This window comes from Protopterus annectens, chromosome 7.part0 (assembly GCF_019279795.1).
Source record: "Protopterus annectens isolate FY-2018-M chromosome 7.part0, PAN1.0, whole genome shotgun sequence".
NCBI lineage: Eukaryota > Metazoa > Chordata > Ceratodontiformes > Protopteridae > Protopterus > Protopterus annectens.
The window spans coordinates 1,641,541,484-1,641,555,712 of record NC_056739.1 but is presented as its reverse complement, the minus strand read 5'-3'; positions in this window follow the sequence as shown (position 1 = coordinate 1,641,555,712).

Below are 14,229 nucleotides of genomic sequence, written 5' to 3'. Positions count from 1 at the left end.
GTACATACTACCTAATACATACTGTCCTAAAGATATAGGATATATAATGATTCATGATGATTACAACAAAACTATTGTGCCCATCATATGTATGAAAGTGCATTTTAAATTAAGTATCATCATTGACATGTTTTAGAAATTGTGCACACATTATTTTGAAGTTATATGTGAAGCATCAATGTTATATGCTAAACAGAGAAGCTTAGGTATACAAGCATTACTGCTACATGACTTGAAATAAACATGTTTACCATTCTCATCTGCCTTTAGTTTTACATCCCTAATCAAAATGTTGAGAGAAGTGTACTTTTGAGACTCTTTGTAAAAGTATATTTTAGCTGGACTTGAACAATTAATCATCTGCATTCTTTATCTAAAGTCATCACATTTACACCTTGTGTCACAGACATAGGTAAGTGACCGGTGGAATTTCTCCACTCAGTACAATTCAGAGTGCTGACTGACACACAACTCCAAGCTGGTTCCGCACTACAGAAGGGAGAGTAAACAACATTTTCACTTTTCTACTTAGGCAGTTGACTGTGTTTGTGTGCTGCAGAGTGGAGAACAAAGGTAAAAGACATTACAAAAGAATATATGAGAAAGAATAAAGCTGACAGCAAAATTAATTCAGGCAATGGGTATTCGCAGCAGAGCAAGAAGTGCATTACAATGACACATTCATCCATCTCACATCTCCTTGCAACATCAGAAAATCACTTTATTGAACTCATTATCAGACTTGTAGCTAATAAATAATGTGAAAGTGGACAGACAACAGCTCACATGCTGTTAGCAATAATGAGAACTGCTGAGTTTTAAACAACACAGTGATAAAAATAAATGCATGCAAATATGTAAATATGTATTAATACTCCCTCTGTAAAACTAATAAACTGTATTTGAAACCTGCATCACCTATGTTATTTCTCATAATTTATTTTAATTAAACAGTGTGCCACAGGGATAGTTGTCTGAAATATGGACTTTATTCAACAAGTACTATCCAGACTGTTAACATCCTTGAACCATTCCTATTTTGTACTACATAAGGAAGCCTAAACTAAATTGTTCACTTTTTTCCTTTAGTAGTGAACTCTGCTCAGTGCTGCTGAGCAGCACACAAATGAAAAATTACAAATTAAAATAAATATATGGAGAGAATAATTGAAATGTGATCTGTAAACAGGATTTGAACACTGCATCTGTTGCAGTTTTTTCAATTTACTTTATTTATACCTTGTGCCACAGAGTTGAGCATATTTCATGTGCATTCTCTGCAGTCATTACTATCCAGGTGCTGACAGACAGGCATTGATGCCAAGCTTATTTGCACTTATTGAAGGCAAGCCAATTTAAACTTGTCTCATTTTTCCTTAAGTCATGGTAGTATTAACTAAAATATTTACAAAAATGTTTTGAATAAAAACATAGTGGAACATGAAATGAATAAAAGTGCATATCAAGCAATGAGCAGAGCAACCAGTGCATTACACTGACACATTTAGCCTTCTCACATCTCTTTGCCATATCACTACTATCATTTATGTCCCACAATATCAGGACTTTGGGTAATGAGAAGGGAATGGAAAACCAGACACGGAGCAGTAGAAATGTGTGTGTATTTCACACACCACACACAATTAATTGTGGCATGAGTTCAAGTGATATAGCTGTTTGTCAGTTTTACTTAGTACTGACATTACTTGAATTTCTTGGTTTACTATCAAATGACTGAAATTCAAAAGACTGTATACCAAAAAAACTGAAAATTAAAAATATTGAATGATGTAATTTTCCCCTTCTCCACTGTTGTGCAATCTTGGAGTTGGTATATATATATATTTAGCAGGGGGTGTGGGGGTGCAGTACCCCACATGATTGGAGCAGGGGGGCTTGCCCCATGCATTAAAAATGTATTCAATATTTTGAATTTTCAGTCTTTTTGAATTCAGTCTTTTGATTTTCAGTCATTTGATAATAAACCACATTTCTCACCTTAACACATTCATACAATAAAATGAGTGTCAATATATATGTTATGATCTCCTTCAGTAACATAGTTTGTAAACAGGTTTTGAACCTTAGTCACAAGTACTGTTTTTTATACTGACTATATTTACACCTTATGCTACAGAGGTAGGTATGTGACAGCTTGGATTTCTTCAAACAGTACTGTCCAGAGTTCTGAGGAAAATGCACCAATGCCAGTCTCAATTGTGCTATTGCTAGCACTCTAAATTAAATTTGTCAGTTTTTACCTCGGGAAGTGAATTGCCATTCACTGCTACTGACCACCTGCAGACAATGGGGTACAATGCCAAAATGTATGCAAAGAATAAAGAAAAAAAATGACATTTTGAAACAAGTCCTTTAATTGTACATTTCTGATGTTTCCTCAACTGTTATCTTGCAACAGGAACTTGTACGGAATTGAACCATCAAACTTAAGAACAATCATTTAAGATTATTTCTTATATTTTTCGCAGACAGAGAGATATATTAGCAAGGAGAAAATGTGTTTAGATGTACTCAAAATATGACATTGTATCAAGTTACATTAAAAGTGTGGGAGAAGTAAGTTATGGAAGTTGTCCTTTCTCATTTGCCAGTAAATGTCTGGATAACTGGAATGCTCACAACAGTTAGGATACCTGTGTATTTACACAATACTACACAAAGTGTGCAAACTCTGCAGCTATATTCTTCTCTTTTATTATGGTGCCTATTTCTTTTATTTATGCTTTCTTAAGAGCAATGCTATATAATTTTATCACATATGGCATCTGTATCACTGCTCCATGTTCTCCCTTGAATATGCACAACATTTGTTAGTAACTTGCAGAAACTGTGGTCATTTAAAACAGCATTTGAATGATAGGAATATTGCTCTCCTAGCTTGGTCAAGGTACTTTTGGACTTTTTGGCAAGTGTGTTCTATCTGACACACCATCAGTAAGTGGACATCAAAGACGGGAGACTGGGAAACACTGACTGCTCCTGTAGTCACCATAGACACCTGTAAGCCATTATTGGGTAACAGTTCTCAGTACTTGCCTTTGCATTACCGGAGCATGTGCATGCAAATGTGCAGCTCCTTACACCATATTTACCTTCTCTCCACTTAGTGCAGGTCATGGTATTCATGAATGCTAATAAACTAGCACCTCATTTCATGATCATAATGTTCAGAGCACTGAATCTACACCATATAAAGGTAATTTTTTAGCTAATAAATTTGTATTGTGATGGGGATACTGTTTGGATTCAGAGAGCTCAATACTACTAAATACACTGTGAGTTTTATTTACTTTCTAAACTGTTTATTGGAAAGATATGATGCTATTTTTTTACATAATGCTTTTAGTTTAACTTTAAATATGGATTGCAGTACCCAGTACAACCATTGTTTTCTGTCTGCATTTTTTTATCCTTTACTGCTGACATAGCCCATGTATAACAGTTATTTGTCTGCATTACAAGGTTTAGCATAGAATGCAACCTGACATAATAGTGTAGATTTTATTTTATGGGGATTTGAACAATTATTGCAAAAGAGTATAGTATAACTCCATAGCAAGGTCAGTTATTATTACATATGTAGACAAAGAATGTGTTAAGGTCATGATTATTACCTGGCTGCCCTCCACACCAGTGAAACTTGTACTATAATGGTTCTCTTCATTTCTGCTTGCACATTGTGAATTAGTATTCTTAATTCTGTAATGTTTTACAAAGTTACACAATGTTGTCTGCATTAGAGAACTGTTATTTTTCTTTTTATTGTATGAATTTTATGTTTGGGTGTGTGGGTGTTGTCTTACTTATATGTAGTCATAGGGATAATTGCCTTTTCAATTACTGAGTGCATGATGGATGAATACATTCATACATAATTGAGTTCTCGGCCACCCTATGTATTACACATTTAATTTTGTGCCTGTTTTCTGTTTCACCTTATAGAGGGATATGGCACCCAAGACATCTGTACCCTGCAAGTCGCCATTCACAGATGCAGAAAATGAGGTCATTATCCAGGGCATCTATCAAAATGGAGCTTTTCTCTTAGGGAAAGGAAAAAGTGACAAATCTGCCTGAGACAAGATATGGTAGCAGTTGGTTGATGTCATCAATGCTGTCACAGAGCATGGCAGAACTTACTCCCAGATGTGACACAGGGCAAGTGATATAATCACCTCTGCCTGCACTAATACTGCTGCAGTTGTCCAGGAATAGATGGCTACAGGGGGTGGTCCTGCTACTCAACCACAACTGTCTGAAACAGGGGAGTTCCCTTGCATTGTAGGTGATCCTGATAAATTGGCAGAGGGGTCACACAAAATTATTGATGTTGATGCTGATGTAGATGACAGACCCAGAGTGTCTCAAGCAGAAATTCCAGTTCCGGGTATGCTAAATAAAAATAATGTAAGTGTCAATGTAAATATCTTTATATGCTATATATCATATGACTCATATATCTAGAGCCAGTGATAAATGTGTGTTAAATGACACAGTACTATAGATATAGAAGAGGATTGTTTTGGAGAGGATTCAACTGGTCAGTAGATTTTTGTATGATATGATTTTTAGCCTGCACAAATAAAGGGGGTTGTTTTCTGTTTTTATTTTTGTTTGTTTGCTTCATTTCTACTGTTATGTGCATCAGTCTTCTTTCCTCTCCCATCCTTCATACAGGGACATCAGGACTGCAGTCTGCAAGACCACCTGCACATTAGTTGTAAGGCTGAATTAGGTCTAACTGGGACTAATATTTTTACTGGTTTAGCATATATTATAGTTTAACATACTTTTTATATAACAGAGTGATCATCATTTAATTATATATTTCTCTCTCTTTGTTGCATTTATTGCTTGTTATTGTACATGATCCTGACAGGAGCACTGTGTAACTCATACCACCTGATGTCAGCGGATTGTTAATCACTGATGATGATGGCAGTGTTGAAGAGGCACAGTCTGGGGGTGTGGAGGGTCAGTCTGACACTGAGGTTGGGGCTCCCACATCCTCTATCCATATTGCAGAGACAGTTAGTATGCCTACCCTTGCCCATGACACAGAGCGCTCTGATATACAACAGGTTGAGAGTAACATAGTTGCTCAAGGTAGTGTGGTTACTCTAGTTGCAGAGCTGATTGATTTTCTCCATAGATAGTGTGAGGGCAAGGTGCAACACTAGTTGAGGTAGTGGGGGAATTCAAGTCAGTTTAATGTTTTTAGGGATGTGCAGTGATGGGTGGAATGGCAGGTGACTGTTGTGAATTTGGCTATTTTGTTATATTTCTAATTTAGCTTTGAGTTAGGATTGGAGGTTGGTAAACAGTTGGGAGCCATAGACAAGTGAAGGAAGTAGATAGGTAGAAGCAAGTTCTTGTTTTGTAGGGAAAGAAAAGAACTGTTTATGTCTGTATAGAAGTCCTAGTTTTTTATGAGTCTTACTGATGTTATTTTCAATGTGTAGATCAAATTTTAAGCTTTCATTGATTATGACACCTAGCTGTTTGGTATGGGTTACTAATTTGATTTTGGCGTGGTTCAGCGAGAGTATGTTAAATTGAAATTTGTTGAAGGGAGTATTTCTCTTTGGAGTGAATATTATGAACTTGGTTTTATTGGGGTTTATGTACAGAAGGTTGTTGTGGAGTCATGATTCCATGGCAGAAAATACAGATTGAGGGATGTGTTGAATCTGAGGTAGGTCAGTAGCAGTGCAGATAATAGTAGAATGGTCTGAGTATTGTACAAATGATCTTTGGTGAAATGAAAAATGAAGGTTATTGATAAAAATGTTAAACAGTAGAGGTCCTAATATAGAACCCTGGCGGACCCCAGTGGGGTTGCGTATATATGGTAAATAGATTGCTGCCATTTTACAGCATTTATTTGTTTGTTAGGTAGCTATTGAACCTGTTGAGAGCTGTAGTAGATAGTCCTATATTAGAAAGATAAGAGAGAAGCAGAGAGTGAGAGATAGTATCAAAGGCTTTATATAAGTCCACAAATAGAGTGGAGACAATCTTTCTGGAGTCACAGGCTTTATTAACTAGGTCCAAAAAGGATATTAGGACAGTAGAATTACAATGGCCTGGTGTGAAACCATGTTGTGTTTGTGAGAGGATTTGATTGTTGAAAAGGAAATGCGGAAGTTGCCTATGTACACATTTTTCTAAGAGTTTAGATACAGGGGATAGAATAGCTATGGGGCGGAAATTGGAAATATCAGTAGAGGTACCCTCTTTGTGGAGAGGTAGAATGTATGCTTTTTTCCAAAGGTTGGGAACATATGACTCATGGATGGATCTATTTATGGATATGCTAATGGGGTAAGAAATTGCTTCTGCAGTGATTTTTAGGTACTCTGTAGGTGGGCCATCTGCTGCTTCAGAACTAGGTTTTAGTTTTAGAAGTAGCTTTTTTATGGTTGAGGTTGAGACAGTACAGAGTGTAAATTTGAGCTTGGAATTGTTGACTTGGACTGTGTCTAAGTTGTCTAGTGGATTATTCTGGAATGTTTGTGGTAGAGAGTGAAGGTTGGGATTGTGTGTGTTGCAATACAGTACTTTGGTCTGCGATGTTTGATGAAGTGAGAAGATGCTAGAAGTTGGTTGTTATATTAACTATAGTGTTAATGAAGTAGGAGTTAAAAAAGTTTGCTATCCAATCTGTTGTTTTGTCAGGGTGGAGGCAAGAATTACTTTTTGTATCTGTGTTTAGGAGAGTTCCAATGGAGGTCCAGAATTGTTTGGGTTGTGCTTGTGATTTTTTGAAGCTTTATGCAGTATTCCTTCTTATCTTTGGATATTAGTTTTTTTAATGTGGTCTTGAGCCAGTCCAAGAATTTCATCTCTAGTGGCACAATACAAATGACCCTGGCCATCCCTCTTAATCATGGCCCCCAGTTCTGAAAACCAACAAAATAGAACCAGAGTCCTATTCCATTATTCCTAGCTGAAGTATTCAGGCAACTGGCCTGCTTTGAACACTCTAATTTTTTCAAAGTAAATGCTTTGGACCCCGGGACACTCAGTTAAGAACATCGAGGGAGCACCAAGAGGCAGGGGCTGGGACAGGTGGTAGCTCACCTTGTGGCAGACCGAGTTCTTATTATGTTTTTTCCAAAGCTTCCAGGTTTTATCTCTAATTAACATTAGTTCCTTTGTTGGTTTAGTTAACCATGGATCATGACTAGTTTTTAGTCTTTTGGTTCAGGTTGTGCAGTTTGACAGGCAACAGTTTTTATATTTGAAAGTGCATGGGATCTTAGGCTTTGAGCTAGGTGGAAAGTGTGATTGCTATCCTTTACTTCTTAGCCAGAACCAGGACATACTGTGCGTGCTTCCATCTGCCAGCACCATCTACACCTAATGTTTTTCTCTCAGACTCCCTCATTTGAATCTGCTGCTGCTGCTGCTGGCCCTGCCTATGGTCCTTGAAACTGTGGTCCTTCCCCTTGCTGTCCTTGTTGAAGCTGTTTCCTGAGAATTATATTTTGTAACATGGCATAGACTGTGGGTATTTATGCAGAGGTTCTTGGGTTGTACTGCTACTGCAGGGCACCTCCCAATATATCTAGCCACCAGAACCTTGATTTGAGCAATCCAAGCACATGCTCTATGATATTCTTAGTTTGAGCATGAGCCTCATTGTATCCTTGTTCTGTGGGAGTTTATGGGTTTCTCATGGGTGTCATAAGCCAGGGCTCCAGTGCATAACCTGCATCCCCCACTAGATGACCTTATGAAAAGTCACCCCTAGCAAACCTTGTTTACAGCTCCCAGGTGTGCCGTATGTGTGACTTGTGAAAACTGCCTGGGTTAACTGCACAGACATTATAGATGATCCCTTGTGCATTACAGACAACCTGACAGTTTATGGAGTGGTATCCTTTTCTGTTAAGTACCACCTTCCATGTTCACTGAGTAGGGCTTTTAATTCTATGTGTGTGCAATCTATGTCATCAAACACTTCAGAGAAGTGTGCTAGTGTATAACATCCCTGTATGGTTCTTGTTCTCTCCTGTGGAGTGGGTTAGAAACAGATGTGACCTCCTTGCATGTTGCAACATATTCTAGAGTATGATGCCTGTGGCACACCTAATATATCTCCTGTGGGTCTGTGGAATGTACTGGTAGCAAGTGTACATAATGATACATATACCTTCATTTCCACTGGGATGGGTTTTGCATGATTTCCTTGGGGCCTGAGTTGGGGTTGGCAGAGGTTGCCTAGTTCCTGTAGAATATCCCTGTCTACCTTGTAGTGATGTGTAATTTCTGTGTCATGCAGTCAAATGTGGTCTTAACACCCTTCTTCTTCTTGCCAGAGTTCTGGCAGTAGCAACAGCAACACCTTGATTTAAAGCCTGTTGCACATACAGCATAATGATAGTAACAGCAACCTCCAACTTTTTCTAAGGTAATTGTGCCTGTATTCCAAAGTGTTTTGGAGTTCAGGACAAATGGGAGGACTGAGTTTCCACAGTTTATAGCTTTCTGAACAACTCCACCATATCTGATTGGTTAAACAGCATGTAGTTAAACTCTTTATGCTCTCATTAGCATATTCTGCAATTTTCCTTTGTTTTGTGGCTCAGCAGGATGTGTTCAGCCGTTTAATGACTATCAGATAAAACGTTATCATGTTAGCAGCACACCACACCACAAACAAGATAGCAGCACTTACTGTTGCTGTTAATGAATCCATCCTGTGGTTGTTAGACTTACTGCTTTTGTGATGGACTGTTCCTTTTAATGACCTGAATTCAGTGAGCTTGAGTTTGCTGTTGAAATTGTGTCTCACAACTATTTTTGTTAAGCAAGAATTGGTCTGAGTTATATTCATTTGTTAAGCTATTTGAGAAGTTGATAATGCACACAAATTGGTGAAAAATGCTTGATAACATGCATATAATAGTAATAAATAAAAATAAATGTACTCCATACCTTATAAAAAAAATCATAGCCCTTCAAAAGAGTATATTGTTAAGATAAATAAATTACAAGAACCAACTTAGTATGTGATATGAAACATAGTGTGCCATAGAAAAGGAGCATAAGCTGTAAGGGAATTACAATCATCAGTTACTAACAGGATATGAGTGTACTACAAGCATTCATTTATGATTTCTGTCATTTTTAATTTTTCCAAGTCATTTGGGTTTCTAATACCATGATGGGAATGGACCCCATTCCTAAGTCAAAGCACGATTAAAGATCATGAAATTAGTATGGTTTCACTCTTTGATGTTAGCCAAAAGTGGTCTTTGCAGCACCAGCAACGTGCCCAGTAATGACTCCTTCTGCAGTTCGTATGGTGTTACATGAATTATAACATATCCAAATACGATTATAAATTCTTTTTTATAAGACCAGTTGCTCCTACTACTATTGGAACTGTCTGGGTATCTTTCTTCCACATGGCTCTCATTTCTGCCTGCAGATCAAGGTATTTTATAACTTTGTGTCTCTCTGTATGCAACACGCTGTAGTCACTAGGTGTGGCAATTTCAATGATCAATGCTGCTTTTGTCTTCTTTTCTTGGACCACTATATCCAGTTTTCTGGCATCTGTCTTTTCAACTGTTAGTATTGGATGGTCCCATGTGATATAAACTTCATAATTTTCTATGATTCTTTGTGGCTAGTGTTTCCAGTGTTTATTAGCCACTTCAGTATAATAATGTTTGCACAATCTCCAGTGTAACAGTCTTGCCACATTATTATGCCTTTCAGTATAAAGTCCCTCTGCCAATAGTGCATTGCAACCAGCAACAAAGTGTGTGACTGTTTCCAATTTGGTTTTACAAAACCTACATATGTCTGTTTCTCCCACATGTTCAATGGGCTTTGTAAACCAGTGTGTACATAGACCACTATCTTGGGCTGCCAATATTAACCTTTCATTTCTTGATGTGAATTCACCTCTCCTTAACCATTCCTGCATTTGTTCTTGATCAACACAAGGCTCTTTCAGAAGTTTCTATACTTGCAACTATATTTATGTTTTTTTCCACATTTCTTACCTTCTCATCTGGTCCTTCACCTTATATTCTTTCTTTTGTTTTTCAGCACATTCAGTTGCTGCCTGGTTTTTGTCTACTTGTGGTTTGACTTCCATTCCTTCTTGACGTTGATATGCTTCTGCTAAATTAAGCAGAGACATCATATTAGATTTATTCTCCTCATATTTCAAAACTTTCATTACATTTGGATGTTGTGAGGTCAGTAGATATGTGTGGAGTCCCACGATTGCAGATCTATACATGTCATCAGTTTCAAGGAGGTATGTGTGGAGTCCCACGAATGCAGATCTGTACATGTAACTAGTTTCAAGGAGGCCAATCCCTCCTTCAGAATGGGGAATATATAATCTTGGTATACACTGATTTTTATAAATCATTTGGTGAGCATAAAGCATCCTTCTTGTTGTAATATCCAGTCTATCCAATACTTTTTGGGGCCAGTCATTCACTCCAAAACAATAATATAGGACAGGAAGAGCAAATTGATTTATAGCTTGGATCTTGGTCCTAGATGTTAATGCTGGTTTCAGGATTAAAGTCTTCTAAAGTACACCGTACTGAGTTGTATTCGCATTTGTTCATGTTTTATTGCTGATCCTTCATCACTTCCCAAGTATTTATACACTCCCTCTTGCTCAAGTTATTTTATATCACATTCTTGTCCCAAACTGATGTTTTCCTGGTGCTGCAGGTTTCCTTTTCTAAAGGTTGCTTTTGCACATTTATCAAGACCAAATGACATTCCAATATCATCTGAAAAAGTTTTGATAACCTGCAGCTGTGCTTTCAGTTCCTCATCTGATGAGCTATACAGTTTTAAATCATCGACAAAGAGAAGATAAGAAGTCATTAGTCTTTGTTGTTTTCTAAGAGCCAGATTGTAGCCATGGCCTAAGCTGTTAAGTAAACAGCTTAATGGATTAATGGCAAGGCAGAATAGCAACTGTGACAAAGTATCAGCCTGGAATATCCCCCTTTGAATTTTTATCCCTGGGATAATAATCTGTCCTTTATCATGGCTTAATTGCAAAGTGGTCTGCCACTGTTTCATGGTTACTGTAATGTAGTCAATGAGTGTAGGGTGTATTTTATACATTTTTAAGCACTCTTTTATCCATGAATGTGGGATAATAAATGCTTTTTTGTAGTCAATCCATGACATACTTAGATTCTTCCCCTTCTTACAGTTCCCACTATAACTTTGTTTAACAATAAATGATCCTTTGTTCCATATGACTTTCTTTTATTGCCCTTTTGTTCTACTGCCATAATTGAGTTTTCTTCTAAATGACTATAAACTCTGTCGTTGTCAATTCCCGTGTATAGTTTATATATCGCTGGAAGACAAGTTATTGGTCTATAATTTTTAAGGTAGCTTGCAGGTTCACTCTTAAGTAAGAGCATTGTTTTTCCTGTTGTTAATCAGTGCGATGTGTGTTCAGGGTGCACATATAAATAGTTCTTACGCATGGCTAAATCCTCATGCAAAGAAGTTAATACTTTAAGCCAAAAGTTAGGTACTGCATCTGGGTCCGGGGTTTTCCAGTTAGAGACTTTTCTCAACTTTGTTTCAATCTCTCTGGCTGTTATTTCATCCCATTTCATATCCTGTACCTTTCAACTTCTTATTCTTTCTTTTACTTCCTCTATCCATTTAGCATCTTTTTTATGTTCTACAGCATCTTCATAGATACTTCTCCAAAACCTATCTACTTCCTCTTTTTTTGGCAGTCTTTCAATTCCTTTTGCCTTATTTCCCAATTCTCTGTAAAACTTTTTTGGGTCATCAATAAATTGCTTATTTTGTGCTTTTCCCTTATATTTATCTTTGTGTCTTCTAAGACTTTCTGGATGTTTTTAATTTTTTAGTTTGTTATCTCCAATAGTGCATAATAGATCCTGGTCTGTTCTAATACTGCACATTGCTTTTATCACATCTATCTTTCTTAGTATTTTTGTTGATCTATTCCCTATTCTATAATCTTCAACAATGACATTTCTTGTCTTAGCTGCTTTATAGTTTTCTCTGTTCGATATTTCCATGATGGTATTCACTTTTCCCCCTCTTTTCCCACACTACCATGTGTTCCTGTGGTAGAACTTTATCAGTTATTAATTTAGCAGCACAGTAATATATTCTGTTTACTTCTGTTATATCACATGGGTCTCTATGGACAGTCCTAATTACTGAGGTCATTTGTTTTATCAAGCTTCTGACTTTGGGGGGTTTACTGACCTTCTGCAGTCTATTTCTCTCATTGATCTTGATATATCTGTCTTTGTCTATTAAATCAAGCAACTCTTCTCTTAACTCATTTTCTTCCATACCGAGGTCACATCCCTTGTTTTCCATTTCCTGCGGGCATTCTATAGAAAGTTCTATAGCATTTCCCCATGGCACATTCTCTTCAATTTCATCCCGTGTCATCTGTTGTTCTGTCATATGGGAACTCACTGGCCTATCACTTCTCAACATTGAATGCATCAGAGTTTCTACAGTTTCCTGTTCTTTCCTTGCTGTCCAGCTTCAGATGAACGTTTATACTGATTTCCTGTTGAAGGCTCCAAAATATCTTGATATGGCACCTGACCAATTGCTTCCTGTTCCACTGGTTTCCAATTAATTTGGATATCCATTGCCCTATCCTGTTGTGGTGCTTTCTGTATTCAGTTTACTACACTGAATCCTTCTCTTTGCAGCTCTTCCATAACCTTAACTTCTATTTCTTTGACTCCTCCATTACTAATCTCGTTTTCTTCTTTTCCTCTTAGTCTTCTAATTTTTTGTATTGCAAAGTTTTCCATGTCCGAATTCCTTTCACTATATTTTTCTTCAAATATCTTTGGTGCTGCTTTTTTGTATTGGTTAGTTTTGCTTTCTCCTTTGCATAAATATTACACCATATTAAATCTCTGTTCCTTTCCCCTGTCCATATTTCTTATTCACATGTCTCCTGATCTTCTTGGTTTTCCTTATTTTGGGGACACACTCCATCATGCTGTGATGTAGTCTGTTTTAGACCTTCTACATTAAATCCTTCACTTCGCAGGTACTCCATAACTTCAACCTCTATTTCTTTAACTTCTGCTTTACTTATCATCTTTTCTACATTACATCTTATTGCTATTAATCTTTTTATTGTGAAATTTTCCATATCTAGATGCCTTTGCCTGTATTTCTCTTTGAATATCTTTGAGACTGCCTTCTCTGTATTCGTTAATTTGGCTTTCTCCTTTACATAAATATTGCACCATATCAAATATCTCTTTCTTTCCCATGTCCATATTTCTTTTTTATATTTTTTAAATATTTCTAGATTTTGTTGTTTATATTTTCTCACTTTTTCAGATGCTTCTTTTTCCATAGAGATCAACATTTCTTGATCTGTATACTGTTTTTCAAAAATCTGTTGTATTAATAAAAGCAAATTTTTATTGAAAGCTTCTGACAGTTTTTCCTGCGGAAGTATTTTTCTTTCCTCTAATTTCTCTCTTAATCATTTTGTATATATTGTGTCTGGAAATTCTGTTCTTCTTATATAATAGTAACAATACATAATTTCTTTCTTATCCTCAATAGTCCACTCTATTGTCTTTATGGCTCTTCTTTGGCCAATCAATGTTTGTCATTTTCGTGGACTGGTACTTCCTTCTACAACAGGGGGGGGGGCATCCTCCTCCTGACCCTGACCTAGCCCCATTGTAGTAATATTTCTATATTTTGAGGATTCTACACTGTCATTTTTTCCAGTCCTGGTGCCAGTGCACCTACCAGGATTGGGCACAGAAGTAAATCAACAATGAAAAAAGATAGCTGGGTGCACAAGACCCAGGATAAATATGTGCCCAATCCTGGTAGGTGCACTGGCACCAGGACTGGAAAAAATGACAGTGTAGAATCCTCAAAATATAGAAATATTCTAAAATGGATAATACTGTGTTTGTGGTCTTAGGAGCTCAGTGTGTTAGTGTAATTATAGCAAGGAGCATGCTACAGTTACAGTTCAGATGATCTTCATTACTCCTCAACTTTGAGAAGATCTTTTGATGCTTTACTTTTAGAAGACCTTTTTTTTTGTTTTGATTTTTTTTTTTGTTTTTGTTTTTTTTTTTTTTTAGTTTTGAGGGGACCGCCAGTCTGGAAAACTGTTCAGGGCAACAGATGTCCTAGCTATGTCTCCAAAAG